Source organism: Etheostoma cragini, chromosome 1 (genome assembly GCF_013103735.1).
Source record: "Etheostoma cragini isolate CJK2018 chromosome 1, CSU_Ecrag_1.0, whole genome shotgun sequence".
NCBI lineage: Eukaryota > Metazoa > Chordata > Actinopteri > Perciformes > Percidae > Etheostoma > Etheostoma cragini.
This window is the reverse complement of record NC_048407.1, coordinates 16,902,942-16,911,128: the sequence shown is the minus strand read 5'-3', so window position 1 is coordinate 16,911,128 and position 8,187 is coordinate 16,902,942.

The window sequence follows — 8,187 nt, the reverse complement described above, 5'->3', positions numbered from 1 at the left end:
TCACTTTATAAGTTGATATGGCGACCTTGTTTACTTATTCACTGTACACATTCAAAAGTTATGGAGAAACATGATCATTCATTAGAAGTTGCATATCTGTCCTCCTGGTGAATATACTGTAAGTCCAATATTAACTCTCTTTTTAGTAACTCCTTTGGCTGCTAAATGCTCCACTGAATATTTCATCTCCATGTGGAGTTGAAGAATACTTTCTAATCATGATCGGTGGCCTGACAAAGCTACGGTCACAGACTGAAATTACATTATGAGCTAGTGTGTGGAAAATGGAATTGGTCTGCTTCTTCTTTTTTTCAATTTATTTATAGTATCAACTTACAACAAGAGTTATATCGAGACACTCTGCAGTTAGAGTAGGTCTAGACCCCACTCTATAATTTCCAAAAACCCAACAGTTCTAGTAGTTCCCCCAGAGCAAGCAACAGTGCGACAATGGCAAGGAAAAGCTCCCTTTTGGGAAGAAACCTCGGCATTAGAAATTGAGGGCAAAAGGTGATGAATTTCATCTCTAATTGTTATAATTTGATCAATGAAGAAGCTCATAAAGTCGTCACTATTTAGAGCTTTAGGAACAGATGGCTCAACAGAGCTGTGACTATCAGTCAGCCTGTCTACAGTGCTGCTGAAAAGAAACCTTGGATTGTTCTTATTTTCTTCTATTAGTGATGAGTTCTGCCAATTTTTTATTTTAAAAAAGGGGAAATCTAGTGATAAAATTTGAAAAAAAGTTCAACAAATGTACGGATGTTGATTGTATCGTCTGTCTTTACAGCAGATTTTGAGATACTTGGCCAAATATGAATTAGTCTACACTGACTTCCCCCGAAGAAGAAGAACAACAAGGTCACATTTTCAAACTATCACAGTTGATCAGGTAGAAATGGCTGTATAAATAGGGCAGTTGCAAACCAGACAATAGTTGGTGGAAAAAGGCAAAAGAAATGACAGGTATACGTACTGTGATGCCAACGAGGGAAATGAGGAACAGTTGAGCAGGTTGGCGGAGAAATGGTAATAAAGGAGCCTAAGGAAGTGGCTGAAAGGAGGGACACGGAGCCAGAATGGGTAACAATTTACAGAACTGAGGCAGACATTGTGACAATTGTATGCTGTGACAGAGCACGACGGGTAAATTCATAACATACCGTATACATTTTTGTGCGGAATTTTTCTCACCACTTATTAATCAAGACGCACTAACATAAACATAAATATATGAGGTGAAAAAAATGGGATGGGTTTTTCAGTAGAGTGAGAGTTAGCTGCTCCACCAAGGCCACATGAAATGCACAGTTAATGGCTGCCCTCCTTCCCCCCAATGGTGAAATCAATAGGCTTAGTCCCCTGTGTTTGGCTAGACCTATCGAGGAGCCCTTATTGAGCCATATGGAGGTGTTAGTTTGATTCACGAGCCGATCCCCTTCTCCACCAACAAACCGCACAGTTCTCACAGATGATCATCAGAGGAGATACTGTACAACAAAACACAGCCGTGTGAACTTGAGGGGTGATAAAAAAAATTCTTTTATTTCTGTCAGGTAAATGTCTCACCGAGATCCTCCACTAAAATGAAATGCATGTTTTTTAGTGTTTTAGCATAAATCTCTTTTTATGGACAAGAGCAATATATAAAACCTCAGAAATAAAGTTTTTTACTAATATCATAACCATGAAACGTTTTAAAGATGAATAACTCAAATAATAACAGTCATTATAATCCCCACTTTTTTACGTTTCCAGCTGGACATATTATGTGGGCAGGGGGTTTACCAACAACTTAGATTTGGCTTTTCTGAATCATTATTAAGAATATTATCACTCTGAATTTTTCTAATCACTGACTCTTTTTAGTGGAAATGTAAAAAAACAAACATTAAAGTGGTCATATCATGGTCATTTTGAGGTTCATAATTGTATTTAAAGGTTATGTCAGAATATCTTTACATGGTTTAATTTTCAAAAAATTGCTGCAGCTCCTCTTTTCACCCTGAGTGTTGAGCTCTCAGTTCTAGCTACCGAGGGACTTTTGTTCCATCTTTGTTGAGAGTTGCATACGTGCAGTAGCTGGTTAACAGTGTTTTCTGTTTGTGTGGACGTAGGGCTTTTTCACTTTGTTAACCTAAAACATACACAAAACATCAACTTAAATTCACTCGGAAGGAATCACTTCACATGAAATTGAAATTTTGAACATGTTTAGAGGCTAAAAACGAGATTAAAACTTGCCCTGTTCAAGCCTGATGGTGCCATCTCTAGAAGGAGGATTACACGGTGTAGACAGCACCGATTGGTTCGTTTTTCTCTCTACTGACAGTACTCTAAATGTACAAACAACAGAGCAATGTGTTGAAATCGACCTGCATTCTCCTTTAACAAAGTAAGTATTTTTGCAGTTTACCTAAAGATGTCTATCTATAAAGTCACTTTGTATTGATTCCTGTACTGTGTCGACCCGTATTAGTGAAGTAAAATTCAGACCACATTCTCTCTCCCAACATCACGTCAGACAACTCAGCAGAAGCTCTGAAAAGCCCAAGGTGAAACAGAGATCAGTGTTTGATTGACAAACAACCTCCGGTGATATTACACAAATTTCTGTCCATGTAAGTGTGTGTGTGTGTGTGTGTGTGTACGTGTGTGTGTGTGTGTGTGTTTGTGTGAGTGAGTGTGTGTGAAAGTGTGTGTGTGTGTGTGTGTGTTATTGTGACTCTTGTCCTAGCTCAGCTCATTGCTTTTGTTAATTTGACAGGCTCAATAAACGTGTCACCAGCCACCCATAAATGGTATTTTCTCACAGTCAACCAGCCAGAACCGTCATCTTGTCCCGGTGCAAGTGAGGGAGGTGACCCGTAACCCTTTGTGACAATCAATCCACTTTTTACACAACACCTGCCACTGCCTCTCCCGACTAAAAAAAAGGTAAAAAAATAAAAATCAAGATTCGATTAGTCTCGATGTCAGCGTATTGGTTAAAGTCTTTGTGCAGAAACACGTCACCCGGCAGCTCTTTCAATGTTCTCTTGGGTTTTAACGTTGTCACTTGCATCATATATATATAAACTTAGCATGGGGGCGTGTGCGTCTGACAGCATGGATGCTAAATTGAGAGAATGTGTGCGCATATGTTCAGCGTCTTAAATGCCTTCTCAAATGTGGGTGGGGGGCAGGTGCTGCTACAGTCTCAAGGGAGCGGAGGGGGTGTGTGTGAGAGGAGTGGAAGTGGATGCCAAAATCACTCTTTAATGACTCGGGGGCTGTGCCCATGTTGTGCTCGGGCCCCTGAGAGCCTCTGCTCATCATAAATAAGCTCCTGATTTGCACAATGTGCCTCCAGCACCTCTCACTGAGTCAAGGGTTGATGAGAAAATATACGTCTTTAGAAATTGACTTAAGTTAAAGCACAACACATGAGGAACACTTTAGTCATGACTGAATTAATGATGGGAATTCTTATCCTCAAAGCATCACAAAAAAACACTCACTGCTTTCATTTTCACTACCTCATGAAATATTAAGCATTTTCTGTGTCACTTATTAGCATTTTTCAGAGTTGCTTTGTTAAAAATAACTGCATGAAGGGAAAAGTCTTTGTTTTATTTCAAGGAAATGTGTTGATACTTTATGCAGCCTCTCCTGCTTTCTGCAGTCACATACAACCACACGTGAGCTGTCCATGGTGCTCAACGAACGATCACTGCGTAAAGCAAGCATGGGCGTATTCACTGAGCTGTACATAGATGTGCAGAATACAGCATGGCATCCTTGCATTCAAGCCCTTAAATGATCCTGTTCTATATGTTGCACCTCTACAAGAATCTGTGCCGGTTGGCTTGGGAAACAGCAGCAGGATCCTCCTCCTGTACGAGTCAGGAAGCATGATTGGTTGCACATGCCAGCCTTTAGCACTATCACAACAGCTGGTATATATTTAGCTGGTCCCGACCACCTCCTACTCCTCTCCTCATATGAAGCCTCCTCAGGAAGTGCGTCATAGGCTTGTCGAGGGGGGGTAATCTAATATTACTAAGTCAGAAACTCTCCTTCGTCAGGCCCTGTTCAAGATCACACACACACACACACACACACACACACACACACACACACACACACACACACACACACACAAAGAAAGACACTTGTATCAGTATTATGCAAGATTATGTGCATGGTGCTGAGAGGTCTTTAGATTCAGCTCACATGAAGACATCATAATAATGACCAGTTTGAAAAAAAAGCAATTCCAAGAAAGAATGTGCGAACAAAATAAAAAGAATGGCTTTCTCTCAAGAGGAGGCACAACATTGTCCTGAAATAAAGGGTTCTGCTGGTTTGATGACAAATTCCTCCATTATTTAGAGCAAACATACATTTGGTATATTGGAGGGGTGCAAGGGATGAAGACGGTAATTAGGGTTACAACTTTCATAGTACACGCATTCTGTTTTTTTCTCTCTCACAGAAGCACTGAGGAATATGTTATAAATAGTCATTTGAGTGTATTTCAGAATTGCTAATTCCTTGCTTCAAAAAAACATTTTTGTATTTGTTTAGGTTTTTACTTATATAAGTACGTGTTTCTTTCTTTGATCTTTGCAGCTAACTGTCTCCCTGTTGTGTTTTGTAAGCATGTGTAATAGGATATTTAGATAAAGACAAATACCAAAGACCAGAGTTTTGCAGCACAAGTTGCTGAATAAAAGATGCAAACCTTGGGAACATGGGCAGGAAAGGGAGGGAAGTGTTTTTCTCTCAGTTAATGTAGCTAAGGCACCTGGATTAAAGTGTGTGTGTGTGTGTGTGTGTGTGTGTGTGTGTGTTTAAGGACATGCATGTGTGTATGCGTGCTTGTGCGCCGTAGTTTCTTATTCAGACGCCCCTCTTAATGCCCTTTTACCAGATGGGAGCTGGCGGTGTGTGTGTGTGTGTGTGTGTGTGTGTATGAATGTGTGTGTCTGGTTAGGAGGGGGGCATTTTCCAAAACCCGAGCATCAGGCCTCCTTTTGTCCTCTTGTCGGTCACTGATGGCTTCACAGTGGGGTGACACACACACTCCAAATCTCATTAAAAAGTGAGAGATGGGGGAGGGCTTTCACGTCTAATGGGACTGGAGAAAAAATATAACAACAAAGTCCAAAATTTGATATTTCTAATGTTGTCTAAATGCTTTTTGATGACATTGTTACACTTACAATAAGGTATGAATATTAACAAAATAAGGGAAACCAAATTGTCTAGATAGACACATACACACTTCCTTTCATTCTTTATTGATTTAATGGACAATAGTTGTCCATTTAGTTGCAGTGATGGGACAGATAGAGAGGTCTCCAAGCGGAGGGATCAGACAAGGACGACACTATCATCGTCTGTTCTTTTGTTCCACGTTTAGAGAGACGGCTCAGAGCACCCTCCTCACTGCCAGGGCTGATTGTGATGAATCAATTTTCTACAAATTTCATCTGTGTTAGATAAAGACAACCCTGAAAAAACATGTGTTAAACAATCTAAATCTAAAAAACAGGCCTTTTATCATCTCATGTTAAATCAATTGACGTAATTGCCGGTGTGAATGGTCCAACAACAAGCCCCTATTTACAGACTGCAATTTACCTATTATGGTTAGAAATTGCTTTGCAGTTTCGGGCAATTACCCCCCAACCACAGCAGCAACCACACACTAAAGCCCCTTAATTGGAAACAAATATCCGAGTCCAACCCGTTTATCTTATTTGTCAGTGACTTACCGTAGCCATATGCAACTCAAAAATGTAACTGCCACATGTAACCCTTTCCTTTCCTTTATGTGTGATGCTTGTTTGTTTTGACTATACTGTATTTTTATTGAACTTATAACTGGTGTGCCATCTTGGCCAGGTCTCCCTCGGAAAAGAGATTTCAATCTCAAGGGACTTCCCGGTTAAATAAAGGTTGAATAAATAAACATTTGTAGTGAGAAATTAACAGCACTGATTTGCATTCAGCTAATGGATTTCGTTCGGTGTCACTGTGGTGAAAAAATATTGATGCACAGCGCCTTTAAGAGCTGAGTCTGTGAGTGGCGAAACCTCGGGGCGAGTGTATGTGGGAGAAAGGGGACAGACAATAAACAAATAGGATGAAATACACAGGAGACACTGCCACCAACATGTGCTTTGGAAAGATGATTGTAAAATGTGCAGCTTCATATTTCACTTGAAAACTCCCATTAGTTTTATTTCAAACCTGGTAAGATTATACGCGGACTGGTTACAATTTATTGCTATTTTAGATTGTAGTTTTTATTGAATGATTGAATTAAAGAGTTGAGTGAAAATTAACGTATCAATGAATCATATGAAGTTGTAAAATATGGTAAAATGTCAATAGATCCCATTTGTTTTTCTTTGCATTATTGGCATTTCACCACCTGTGTCCTGCCCCTTCCCGGTTTTGTCTAATTTAATCCAAAACGTTCTCTTACCTCTGTAAATGCTTCAAAGAAATACTACACATATATGACCCTACCTTCTAATTTCACATGTTACTGACTATTAGAGAAATGTGAAGTATTGTTTGAGCCACATGTTGACAATTCTGTTAGATTTTAAAACACTCACAAAGTGTACACCTCTTGTGAGCTCTCGATTGACACATCACTCTTAGACAAGATAACGCCTTTGACAGACTAAAGTAAGATCCGTGAATGCTGCAGAAAAAGAGTCAGATGAAAAAGATAAGATAATGTCATGATCTTTCTTTCAGCATGTCAGCTTCCTTTGTTACATGCTCTTTTCCTTTTGCTCCGTCTCTCCCTCCCTCTTGCTAACTCTGTCACTGCTGCATGGTGACTCAGACACTGCAGAGATGCTACATCTGAATGCTATATCGGATGAGTCACACACCGATTGGCCGCTGTGCATCTCTGAAAAGTTTTTTTTCTACATGCAAAAGTACACAAACGCTGCACAAACACATATTGGCAGGCTGTAACCTCAAACTCCAGAAGATGGAAGATTTGGCTCAACAGGCAGTGAGCTGCCGTGGTAAACGTGTCAGACACAGCTTATTTTCCAAAATCTCTTCTGCACCTTCTCTCCTGACTAAACAAACAAGCTGATCTTAATGGTGTTCCCTTCACACTGCCCTGACCGCTGCTACACAAGAAACGTGTACACACTAAGTAAATCTGTCAATCCACTGCTTTACAGAGGGGCAATGTTTTTCTTCATTCCCTCGCTCTCTCTGGCCATCTGTCAGTCATCATCCCTTCTGCTCAAACAGAGAGTTTCTAACACACACACACACACACACACACACACACACACACACACACACACACACACACGCGCACACACACACACACGCAACATCTTTTTTCAGGCGCTTCAGCAAGTCAGTCAAGCTCAGCAACTCTCAGCAAGCAGTGGTGGAAATAATTTTGAGGTAAGTGAATAGTTTCATGTTAGAAAATATTGGACATTTTACCTAATACCCCTCAAAGCTCACCCTTCCCTTTCTTAGCAAGAAGTAGAACCTACGGTGGCCTTCATGTAACGTTGATGTCTCTAGATCCAGAGTTTGGTGTCTGAAGGGCTCAATCTACTTAGTTCATGTGATCGCACAAATATGCAAACACAATTTTATAAATAATATTCAATGTCTGCCAATAGGTCCCCTTAAATCCTACACACTGCAACGTTAAGTTCCCCTATTTAGCATTTACATGCAGAATATAAACACGGAATAAATGGCTTATAACATTATTATCTAGTTTTAAACATATAAATAGATTTGTCAACAACTCAAACTCACCCATTAATGGAGGCTGGTGTATAAATATTAATGAACGGAAACATGGTAAAACAAAGGTGTGTGTGTACATGTATATATCCATATATTTATATGAATGTAGTACTGCCTACATCTTAATACATCAATAACAATGATCATATAACGACATGACACTGACAGGAAGCATTCTGCATAATTAGTGCAAACATACTTTAATAGTGTACGATTTGCAGGTTTCAGGAGTGGGAGTACTACTGCATATGTACTGCATATGTGAAAAAGACCATTGTGGCTCCAGAGGGAGCTGCGTGAAATCACATACAGTGTTGTCACTTTAGAAAGCGTCAGTTGGGTGTAAATTTGAAAAGGATTTTTTCTTTTGTGAGTGTGGAGTTAGAA